Raw genomic sequence first — 13,310 nt, 5'->3', positions numbered from 1 at the left:
CGTGGTTAAGGGATAGAGAGGGCCTAATCCTTTTTAAAGGTCGCCTCTTTATCCTAGATATATAAGGGTTAAGGAAGAAGATCCTATAGGCCTTCTATAATAAACCTACCGCTAAATATTATAGTTCTGGTAGAACGATAAAAAGGATTTCGGACTTATTCTATTAGGAGTATATATCCCGGGACGTGAAGAAGTTCGTGCCTATGTATAGGGTTTATTAGAGGATTAAGGGGAGATAGTATAAGCCTTATAGCCTATTAGCTAGTCTTCCGGTTCCGTCTTATCCGTTCTAGGAGATCTTGATTAATTTTATTACGGGTCTCCCTTTTATTAATTAGGGCGGAAAAAAGAAGGATACGATCCTTATAGTGGTTTGCCGTTATACGAAGTATTCCCTTTATATCCCTTATAGTAATACACTAACCGCTAAAGGTTTAGCTAATATCCTATAGTTAAGAGTTTTTAGTATTTATAGGTTACTGGATAGTATTATTTTGGATCGGGGTTCTTTATTTATAAGTTAGTTTTAGAGGACCCTATATAGTCTCTTAGGCGTCCACCGCCGGATATCCATTACGTTCTATCTTTAAACCGATAACTAGACTAAACGTTAGAATCAGAGTATTAAGCACTACCTTCGTAGCTATTACTTACGGGAGCAGACCGACTAGGTAGATAAGCTATCCCTTATATAGTTCACCTATAATACCGTATAGCACTCGGTAATTAAGTAGACGCCCTCCGTGGCGTTAATAGGCTATAACCCTTATAGCCCCGATAACGTCCGGTTACCTAAGTTATTAGATATTAGGGCGGTATACGCTAAATAGCGGGTAAAGCACCTAATCGCTAATCGTTAAGTAATAGAAACTTTTATTCGGAAGGCTTAAGAGTCTTATAAGAGGTTCTATAATACCGGGCGGACTTAATAGCGGTTTAAGGTAGGGGACTACGTCTTAGTCTCCTTAAAAAATATTAAATAGAAGCGGCCTAGTAAGAAACTCTCGGATAAGTACCTCGGACTATACCGTATTACCTTAGTTATTAGTTATTATGGTCTCGCCTATAAGCTGGATCTTCCGTAGTTAATAAAGATTTATAATATTTTCCCGATCTCTCTGTTAGAGCCCTGGCGGTCTCGTAACGGTTAGGCTCCCGAGCCTATAAAGGTGGATATAGAGCCGTAGGAGTCGGAGGAGTATAAGGTAGAGGAGATTTTAGCTTATCGGTTTAATAGGAAGAGGAGGCAGTATTTAGTTAAGTAGGCGGATTATAGGCATAAGGATAATACCTAGGAGCCAAGGCGTTATATCCTAAAGGGACTTCTTTAGGAATATCACGATTAGTAAGAGGAAAGGGCTCGGAAAGTGCAGAAACTATTATAACCCTATAGGGTCCTTCGTTGGTATTATTAATTTATTATATTATAGCCCTAAAGGACCTTATTATTATCAGAATTCTTTATATATCCTAAACGCCCGAAAATAAAATTATAACTGCAGATTAGTTAGCGTATCGATAGCGCCCCTATATAAACTCCCGTTATACCTTATTTATCTTACTAGTTATTAGCGGCCCGACCCTCTTAACGACGTTAACGAAGTCCGTTATCGTCGATATCTCTAGTTTTCAGAAAGTTATAGAAGCCCTCTAGGAATTGGTTGGCCCTCCTTATCTCCTCTATAACGGATCGTTCGTACTATATACGATAGTCCGTTAGTTTAGCACGGAGGCGGTGATCGTACTCTTCTTTATTAAAACTATCGGTATTATACCGCTGGTTACCGGCTAAGGCCCGGCGTAGGCATCCCTATAAGTACCTCGTATACTATAGCTTATTATCCCTTAATCCGCTAAGCTTAATAGCGTTAAGTAAAAGTTTCTAAAAGGTGCGGGCGGCTTTAGTGGCGGTCTAGTTTAGCTACGGTTTTATTAGTAATCCGGGGCGGTTTACGGTAAGGAGGGGGTATAATATATAGTCTTATAATTAGTATTATTACGAATAGCCTAATAGTAGAAGCACTTAGTAGACGCTATAGACTCGCTTAAGTCCCGGCACGAATAAAAGATAGTAGGACCCTCGCTATCTAGGATAATATCGAGGAATCTATAACAGCACTATTAGCAGGGATCGTCGCGGAGGTCGCCCCCCTCGATAACCTCTATTAGCGGGTATAGGTTAGCGGGATTATCGCTATTAGGAGGTATAGTATCACTATTACCCCTATTAGCCCCCGGACCGATATCAGTAACGTTTTTATTACTAAAGATATTATTACCCTAGGAGCTCTTACCTCCACTAAGGATAAAGTTATTATTATCGTTTTTATTACTATTAATATAGATAACACCGTCGGCGCTACCCGATATAGTCATATCCCTATTATAGTTAACGATACTATGCTTATCGCCGATACTATTATCGTTATCGTAGTTAACTAAACGTCCGGCCGGAGTCTTCTGGTTAGCGGTGGACAGGCTACTAGCCGAACTATTATCCGAGCCGAACGCTAGGAACAGCTTCTCTAGCACTTCTTTAGCCTTATAACCGACCCTATTAAGGGTATCGTTATTAGGGAGGGCAGAGCCCCTCGCTTTAATAGGAGTTATAAGTAACTCCGTACTAGGTACGGCTAACCCCTTCACTTTAGTAGGCGTTTTAATAACCGTACCGGGTATAGTTAACCTATTATTATTATAGCGCGCTTCAGTAGGCGCGGCGAGGCCCCTCGCTTTAGTAGGAGTCGCGGACGACTCTATACCGGGTACGGCTAACCTATTATTATTATTACTACCTTTATTAGTAGTCTTCTTAATAATACTATCTCGAATAATAACGGACTTCTTCTTAGTGGTGTTAAGGCCACCACCGGCCTTACTAGGACTCTTTTAGGCCATAACCGCCTTCTTCTAGGGGCTCCTATTAGGAGAGGCGTTAGTAACACTAACTAAGTTAACCCGTTTAGCTAACTTCTTAGCTACACGTAATTATTTCTTCTAGGAGACTATAATACTACGGAACTCAGGGATTAGTAAGGGTCTAGGAACTAGCACAAGGTTACTTATATTATTACTCTATAAAGAAACAAGGTATATTATTATTAGGGGTTATTATTAATTAACTAATAAAGGCTTATAATAAGCTGCTCCTAGATATTAGAACCACTAGAACTAAAGAACCGCCGGGGACCTCGCGTAACGCGACGAGAAGACCTCTAGAGAACTCGAGACGAACCGCTAGGCTAATACCTCTAAAATAGCCGAGGTGCGATAATAAGAATGGACTTATAGATAGAGCTTTAGGATAAGGCTATGATAATGGTTACTTAAATAGGTAAAGAAGAGAAGAGGGAAAAATAATAATAAGCTAGGAGGACTAGCTAGAATATATTCTACGATAGTCACCGGACCTTAAGTAGAGCCTACGTGGTTACTCCTGCCTACTTTATAATCTGGGTGTGCCTGCTATTTTAGGAGCGCACCTATAGTTTATTATTTAGATAATAATAAAGCGTTACGTGCACTCCTTTAAGTCCACGGGCTTTATATTTAGCTAGACGATACGATTATTCATAGATTATTCACGAGGCCTTTAACGATGGTTTAAAGGCGGAGTGTTAAAGGATCTACGAAGCTTTATTTAGGCTTTATCATAATATTTAGGAGTTCGGGGGAATTAGTCTTCATATTTATATTTAGCTCTGGCTTTAATAAGTTATTTATAAAAGGCCCTATAGTAGGATAGCTATAACCTGGATACGGATAGAGGCTTACGAGCTAGAAGCCTAGTATAGGCTGACTTAAGCTGTTCGTAGTCGGGTACCGTCCCGGGCCGAGTCGTCTTTTTCGGAGCTATATCCGGAGGATATAGGTTAGATAGGAGAGGGTCCTTACGAGGGCACCTAGTTAACTACGTTACTCCTAGGGATATAAGCACTAGAGGAGGGGGCGTGATATCACGGGTATAATTCGTCGAAGACAGGGATAGCCTAAATAAAAGGGAATAATACGTCTTAGCGGCTATAAAGGGGATTAGATAGGGTATAGTGTCCGGAGATAGGTGGTCGAGTCGGTTCCGGGACTAATACTATCCGGGCCGGTCTAGTATAGTATAATAGGGAGGACCACCGGCGGATAGACCGTGGTCCTAGGAATGCTTTCGGGGGGATTCTATAAGGTTCTCGGGGAAGAGGCCTTGGTTGTCTATAAAAGGGATAGGTGAAGCTGAACTCCTGACTTAGAGGTTCAGCGAACGATTTAACTCTTAATTCGACCCATTAGTTTATATCTGCCTTTCTTAATTATCTTATAACGTCTCTTCACTCTTCACACAAAAGACCCTGACAAGTTATAACACGTTTAGTTAAACTTTATTTTAATACCTATTATACGATTAGCGTAGGGGTAGTAAAAGTTATTATAGTAATAACCGGGGGGTAGCTAGGTCCGCGCTATCGCTTATTAGGTATAACCGGCTATTAGAGTATTAGCAGGGCCCTCGCGGCAAAGTATAGACTCTAGTCGCATACGTTTTCTTTACTAGGACGCTTACCGGTACTCGCTATTTTAGCGATAGCCTTATCGGCCACTTTCTTAATAGAAGGGGGGGCGGGGGCGGCGATATCGCTAGCGGCGGGGGTCTCCTTAGCAATACCCTCGCGGGCGTGGCAGGCGTTATAGCGGGGTACGGATAACTATACGCACTGTATTAGCTATAACCTAACCGGATTAACGCGAGGACTCGTTAAGAGACTTATAATAGTTAATTAAATAGTTCAGAAAATAAAGTTTATAAAACTAATAAAAGGTACAAGGATAAAAAGACTATATCACGAGTTAGTAAGGGACTACACGGCTCCTAGTACGGAATATAATAAAAGTCTATAAAGCTATTTATTATAATAGTTTACGAATAAAGAAGAAGGAGTAACCGGGCGTTTTTAATATAAAAAGCAGGCGCTCGGCGTGACGCTGAATCCTAGCGACTTAGGAGTAAAGTCGCCGCGAACGCAGTGCGACTTAAACAGGCCTGATATAAAGGAGGATTCGCGCCTCCCTCGCGACGCGTCTAAGTAAAATAAACCCAGTCCTTAGTTATTACGGCCCAGGGGGGGGAGGGGGGGGGGGGTGGGAGGAGGGTCATATCACGGGTTAACCCCTTAAAAGTATAGTTCCGGTATAAGGCCGGAACCGCTAATTAGCACGCAGACCCGACGCTCGGACCTCGCGCTGCCCTTACCGCGGATTCGCATTAACCCAGTAAATTCTATACCTCTCTATAGACCATTTCCTTGTCTTTCCTTAATTCTAGCTAATATAATTATTCGGCCTTACTTAGTACGATTAACCTATAACCAGCCGCTTATAAAAACTATAGAAATCTCTTTAGTCGCCAGTCTTATTTCCGGATATAGCGCCGGATAAATAGCGACGATTATAAGACTAAGACGGACATAGAACCTTATCGCCGTTCTTATTATAGGTAGCCAACTAAACGGCGGGAATATAGCGGCGGGGGGTGCGGATACAGGGGGAGGTAACCTTCTTATTAGTATTAGCAGTAGGGGAGTTACTAGTAGCCGACGAAGCGAACGTCGATAGGAGGTAGACGCCGGCTTACTAGGCGATACCGAATAGTCGGTGCGAGTTTAACTACTCCGGGGAGTATAACTAGGTCGAGGGGCCGCTAAGCGGACTAATAAAACAATAACCGAGGAGAGGATAGTGGGGCTTATTAATAGCCGTTAACCGGTTAGCGAGGCTAGGGAGAGTCGAGAAGGCCTTAAGACCTTCTTAACGATCTTTATCGGGATAGGGGCGACGATATATTGTGTATAAGTCGCGGAGATAATATTAAAGGGACGTAACGTCCCGTAGGTTATCCTCTCGAGGCGGATAGTAACATGCACTAACCGTCTATATCTCTGGCTAGCCAGTACTATAGGACCTATAAGGGGATTTAAGTAAGGTAACCTTAGGGTATAATAAATACTATATAAATAGGATAGAGTCTCTAAAGGAGAGGGTAAGGTTCCTACTCTATATATTTACGGGGGAACCTCGGGCTATCTTAGGCCAGAATAGTGCCGGCACTAATCCAGTGCTATACGGGCTTTAGTGCCAGTATAGGGCCAGTGCTAATCTAGTGCTATACGGGCTTTAGTATCGGTATAATACTAGCACTAATCCAGCACTATACGGGCTTGAATACCGGTATAATGCTAGTATTAGTCGAGCGCTATATAGGCGTTAGTGCGGGTATAGTGCTAGCACCAATCCCGCGCTATACGGGCTTTAATACCGGCATAGAGTTAGATAGTGATGCGTAGTCTTTACCCTAGGAAGGAATAAGCCCTGCGTCCCGCGGGCTTCCGGCCGTCTATAACTCTACGTAGTCTAGCTTAGACTTGGCTAGGCCGCTTATTATACTGATAATGTTATTACAGACTTAGGTACTTTTCTGTTGTAGGTTTTGTGTGAGGAGTAAAGAGAGTCGATAAGACTATAATAAGAACAGGTTACGAAGCTGACCTTAGGGGGGGAATGATTATAATATTGTTCGTTAAGCCCTTTTAACTTAGGACTTAACGGGAAACACCCTACTTAAGGACTAGTGACTATCCTCCCTAGAATCGGTATATCATAACCTAAGGCTCTAAGATAATAGGTCTTAGGCCAGCTTAATACTCCTAAAACATAACTCGGTCCTAAATATCCCTAGGGTTAACCTTAGGGCCGGTTCCGGGTTCCTAATATATTCCCTAACGCCTCTAAGTCCTATCCAATCCCCTCGAATAGAATATCCCTGATATCACGCCTATTCTTCTAAGGCTCCTATCTACGGGAGCCGGTGACCGTTTATTAGTCCGGTCTATCCGTTAATCTATCCCGACCTAGGGACGGATAGGCCGGCCTAAGCTCTACCTATCAGGGCCACTAACTCCCTCCTTATTATCCCGAGCAAAGCTGGTTGTCCCCCTTAACCTAACCTTCCTCTAATTAATCCCATCCACCTTATATAGTATAACCGTAGTCTTTATAAACTAAGAGGCCTAGTTATTTTTAGATAAAGCATAACTCTCCTGGGTCTCCTTTATTAATCTTCTTTACTATAACTATTCTATAATATAGCTCTAAACGCTCTGGCCGGGGCCCTATCTAATAAAGGGCTCTAGTCAGAATAAACCATAACTCCTAAAAGCAAATATTAGGTTAGTAGTGGTAGTACTTATAGGTAATAAACCGTGGTCCTTATTACTTTCGCACTCCTCTAAGGCTTCTTTTATCTACTCCTTTTATACTACCACTATTATTAAGGCGACCCGAGAAGCCTATATAAAGAACACTTTTAGCATAAGGCCTATCACGCTATAGTCCTAAATAATAAAACAACTTACTCTATTTCCCTTATCGCCCTCTTATAGCTTATCTAGCTTAAGACCGGGCAATAATAAGGCGTGATATCTATTATAAATATTAATAATAATAAAGCCTATCCATAGACGCGTGCACTATAATAGTACCCTAGGCGCGTCCTTTATTAACTAAACGACCGCATTATAGAATCCCGTAATAGGTAGTCGTATCTAGGTAAAAGGGGAAGGAATAATAAAAGTAGGGTCTATACTAGGTTATACGACTATCCTAATGTAGGACTCTTCTATCTACCTAACTTATCTTATTCTTTTCTTCCTTCTTACCCTTGCTTATATACCTATCTATAATAATAATACTAGTATCGCTACTAACAGTAGGTTATCTATCCCCGTCTATATTAAGGGCATTAACTTATCCTATTAAGTCCTTATTAGGGTATATATTATCTCTACGCGGTGCCGTATATCGTTTTAGTCGCCTATAGGAGCGTGGCCGGCTTAGGATTCGGCTAATATCGTGGTAGATTATTATGATTATTAGTATTATCACTATCACTATTATATAAGTGTTAGATCCCCTTTATATAGACCTTAGGCTAACTTATAGTATTAGAGTAGACTATAAATATATAATAGCGCCCTTGGCTTTAGCTAATAAGTATAAAAAGTCCGGCGTAGCCAGTAAGTTATCTAAGAAGTCCGGTAAGGCCGGTAAGAAGTCCGACGCGGTCTACACTAAGTCCACTAAGGTGGCACCTAAGGTTATCGATAAGGGGGTAACTAAAACTACCAGGAAAAAGGCATAGCGGGCCGTTAAAAAGGCTTAGGCTAAGGCTAAGGCCGCGGCTATAGCGGCTACTCTTAAGTAATAGTAATAGCAGTAGTAGCAGTAGTAGTCTAACTCTTTATTAGCCTCGTTATTAGATTTATCCTAGGATTTATCGTCTTCTTCCTCCTTAGAGGATAAAGCTATTAATTAGCCAGGTATAGCGGCTACTCTAGCTAAGTAACCTACGCCGGTTAGGACTATTAAGAAGCCGGTTATTATAGCTACTCCGGTTACTAAGTCGACCGGCCCTCTCCCTTTAGGGCGTAATAACTCGTCGTAGGGTGCTCTTAAGCCCCTTAGTAATCTAAAGGGCATCCTTAACTATACTAGTCAGGATATTATTATAAGTGGCGGTGCCGATAAAGCCACCCTCTTTAATAATAAGGAAGCTAACTCTAATAGGTCGTCGTCGTCGGAGTTCGCTTTATCTATAAACGGGTCTAGCGATAGACCCTCGGGCTTTAGCGATAGCGGTAGCGTCGAAATACTAGTATATCCTGTTATTTTAGTTAGGTTAGGCCTAGAGCTTTATGCTCCTTATAGGCGGTATACCCGTATACTAGGTTTCCCGGTACTATATAGCGATAACGCTACCGGTCCTATTACGATACGGCCCTGCTACGGTAATAAGGTTTCTAATAAATACTATTCCTACTATAATAATAATAGCCCTGACTATAACTTACTATGTTTATATAGCTATAGTCTCCTCCACTTTAACCGCTCCTAAGGTTATTAACTAGATATATAGCTTTTATTATAGGCAGAGCGGGCGGCTAAGAGGCTATAAAAGATTTTAGTAATAGCCGCACGGGGCGGTAATAGTCTAGACGACTAGATATCTATAGGTTAGCCTAATATTCTTATAAAGACTACCGCTAATATATATAAGCGCTAGGCCTTCCGGGTCTAAATTAAATTACGCCGGGCCCTTAAGGCTATAAAGAAGTACGCCCGCGATAATAAGGGAGTACCGGTATTTATACGCCCCCGGTTCACTATTTGTTGTCCACTTAATCCATTTTTGGAAGGTTACGCGACCGCGTGCATAAGTAAGATCTTAGCCGCATATGCTGCGTACCTGTACCTCACGATAAGCCTTAATCTCTGTAATTAAAACCAGATATCTTAAGCCACTAAATCACTACTATTTCTGCCTCTATATTCATTAACCCTAAGGTATTAAGAATATATAATATCCTTATGCTAGGTACCTTATTATACACGTAATCCTAATACCCTAGTCACGTGACCTTATCATACACACTATATAATCCTGATGCCCTAGTCACGTGACCTTATCATACACACTATATAATCCTGATGCCCTAGTCACGTGACCTTATTACACACCACGTAATCCTAATACCCTGGTTATATAACCTTATCACATATATCACGTAATCCTAATGCCGTGGTCACGTGACCTTATTATATATCACGTAATCCTGATTACCTACTCTAACGTGTACAGGTACGTAATATTTACAGCTAAGATCTTATTTATACACGTGCTCGCGTCACCTTCTTATTTAGGGTTAAGTGGACAGCAAATACCGAACAGGGGGCGTACAAATACCGGTACTTATAATAAGGGGTTTAACCCCGTAGCGCGTCGTCGCTAGAAGGAGGAGGAGGAGGCGGAGTAGAAACGCCGCGATACTCTTATTAACATAGAGCGCCACCTAACTACTATTACCCGCTATATAGGCTAGTTAGTTAAATAAAATTCGAAGTTAGCTAGTCTTTATAAACAAACCGGCTATATAAAATAAATAAGGATTACTTACGGTTATTATTAGGCTCGGACTAGGGGGAGTTAGGGGCAGGGGAGGGCGTTAGCATTTAATTTTTTTTCTATTTTTCTATTGTTTTTTTCTTCCCTAGACCTTAATAAGAAAAGTCTCTGCGAGGCACTAATAACACTATTAATTAGTTTTACTCTTTCGATTATAATACGTCTTAATAAGCGTATCGGGGAGGTATCTTTATAGTTCCTAAGTATTATATTTATACTTATACCCGGCCTACTTAATAAGGTATTCGCGCCTATTCCTGTTATACCGATAAGCCAGGACTTCCTTTACCTTATATTTATCCGACTCCTATAGTTTAACCTTAACGTTCACGGGTATAAGCGACCTGCTATCCCGAGACTTTTATAGTTCGAGGAGCGAGATCGGGAAAATATTATAAATCATTATCGACTCCGGGAGCTATAGCTTATAGGCGAGCCTATACTAGCCTATTATAAAGGTAATCCTATAGGGGCCAAGAAACTTATTTAATAGTTTCTTATTAAGGCGACGTTACTTAATATTCTTCGAGGATAATAGTATATATTCGCTAATCTTAAAGCGCTAGGCCGCCCGGCCAGCCTTATAATACTATTTATAGGTAGTTTAGGCTTTCCCAATAAGGACCTTTATAGCCCTATAATACGATATAAGGTGCTTTACTCTTTACTCGGCTATAGCGGTATAAACCTCGCCTAACTTATATATCTATATATCGTATAGTCCGCGTAGGTTAAAACCTATTAGCGTAATAAAAGGGGTTTACCGGATAGCTAAATAGTATACGGTGTTATAAGTAAACTAGGCTAGGGGTAGCTAGTTAACCTAGTCGTCCTATTATAGGGCACCGAATACCCGCAGGAAGTGCTCTAAGTTCTGGTTCTAATATTCCGTCTAGCTATCCGTCTAGGGGTAGAACGCGGTTAATAGCCGCCGCTTAAGGCTTAGGAGGCTATATAGGGTGGTCTATAACTTACTAGTAAACAGGGACCCTCGGTCTAAAATAATACTATTAGGTAGGCCGTAGATACTAAAAATATACACCTATAGATTACTAGTAAGGCCTTTAGCTATTAAAGAGCTGCTATAGGGGATATAGATTACGTACTTAGTAAATCGCTATACTATAACTAGGATAGAATCCCTTTTCTTTCCCTATAAGGTTATAGGGGGGAGGCCTATTACGAAGCCTATTAAGATCTCTTAGAATAGCCCTTTAGGTACGGGCAAAGGTGCCAGGTACCTAAAGGGCTTATACTAACACGGCTTAGTCCTCTAATAGATACTATATATAAGTATAAACTTCTTAACGTCTCGTAAAAGGTATTCCTAGTAATAGAAATCGGAAATCCTCTTAATAGTCCGACCTAACCTATAATAGCCTATATTAGGCGCGGTATAAAATACCTAGAGGACCTTATCGCGTAAACCTAACTAGTTCGATATAAAGAGACGGTCTCTAAAATAGACTATACCCTAACTATTATAGGGCTATAGGTCCGTTAAGTTATCCTTTAATACTAAGAAGATATAAAAGGGATCGTCCTTCTAGGCAAAGATAATCTTATCCTTTAGACTAGATAGACCCGAGGGCTTAGGTATACCTTAGGCTTTTATAAGGCTAATAATAAACTTCTTAGTAAATCTCTTAACGGGCTTCTACCGCTACGCTTCGAGATCCGCCTAATCTATAGCGAGCTACGGCTTCTATAAAAGCATATCTACGGGGTTTTAAATGCCTAGATAATAACGAATCTTAAAATTAAAGCCTCATAGCTCCTCTAGCTAATAGGCGTGTTAAGGTTTAATTCGAGGCTTATTTAGTAGATACTAGTAGTTTAAGTGTTTAGTTAGCACCTTTACTAGGGTCTAATTATATACTAAATAATAGCGCTATTACCAGAACGCTTTAATAATCGCTATTAGCTTAGTATCTAGTATTGGATAGTTTAGTACGGCTCCCCTTAGCTTCCTAAACAGGAACGCCACGGGTCGCTATGTTCGGTCCTTATACTAGCTAATTATAGCGCCTAGTACGAAGTTAGACGCGTCGGGTTCTACGCGAATAGGTAAGGCTAGGTTAAAATACTATAACACGGGTACAGTCACTCGCAATATATGACGAGTAACCCCCCACTTGAGGATGTACCGACCCTTACTGCGTAAAAAAGCATCAAGTTCAGATATACATAACGCTATAAATTCCACTTAAAAACCTAGAAAACTTCGTTATATATAGTCAAGGTCCATTTCTAAGGATTTTGCGTGATCTATAACTTAATAGGAGGCGTATTCGAATTATTACGAATTTTTAAACTTAAAGGGTTATGATAATAGAGATAGCAAGACATCTTGGTACGCGTGGAGTGGTATAACCACTCGTCAATATTTGAAACCCACTGTACCGACTAGAATAATAATTATAACTTCTCGAAAACGGCCTTCTCTATATCTGCTAACTAGAATATACCTAGTCTACCCCCTAACCTTAATAGGTCCGTAAAAGGGACAGCGACCTTAGAGTAGTTTTTAATTAAACGTCGGTAAAAACCGGTAAAACCTAAGAAGACCTGAATCTTCTTAATAAAAGTGTGTTCCTCTTAATCCTTAATAGCCTTAACCCTCTTAGGGTCTATAAAGATACTATTAGAGCTTTATATATAGCCTAAGGACTCGACCTCCTATATCTCGAATACGTATTTCTAACGGTTTACGAATAGGGACTATTCCTTTAGGCGTATAATAATCTCCTTAACGTGTACGCGATAAGTACTAAGATCCTTATTATAAATTAGGATATTATCTAGGTATACGATATAGATAGTATCGATAAGACCCTTTAAGGCTTTATCAATATAATACTAAAAGCTAACGGGGGTATTATATAGGCTAAAGGGTATCACTAAGTACTGAAAGTATCCGTACTTAGTTCTAAAAGCCGTCTTTTACTTATCCCCTTCTTAAATTCTTAAATAATAGTAGGCGTCCTTAAAATCTAATTTAGTATAAACTATAGAGGATATAAGGCGGTTAAGTATTTCGTGTATTAGGGGGAGCGGGGTACGGTCCTTACGGGTAACCTTATTAAGACCTTAATAGTCTATATATAGATACAGCTATCCACCCTTCTTCGGTATAAATAGGATTAGGGTACCCGTAAAGCTTATTAATAAGTAAATCTACCCTTTAGCTATAGCCTCTTTATTATAGTCTTATAGGACGGCTAGCTGCTACTCGGCTAGGGGGTAGATAGGGCCGAATAGGGGTAACTTACCTTTCTTTATCTTAATTACGTGATCCTAACGCTAA

The sequence above is a fragment of the Sodiomyces alcalophilus genome (genome assembly GCF_042370955.1).
Source record: "Sodiomyces alcalophilus JCM 7366 unplaced genomic scaffold ACRALscaffold_3, whole genome shotgun sequence".
NCBI lineage: Eukaryota > Fungi > Ascomycota > Sordariomycetes > Glomerellales > Plectosphaerellaceae > Sodiomyces > Sodiomyces alcalophilus.
Note: the sequence above shows the minus strand (reverse complement) of the source record.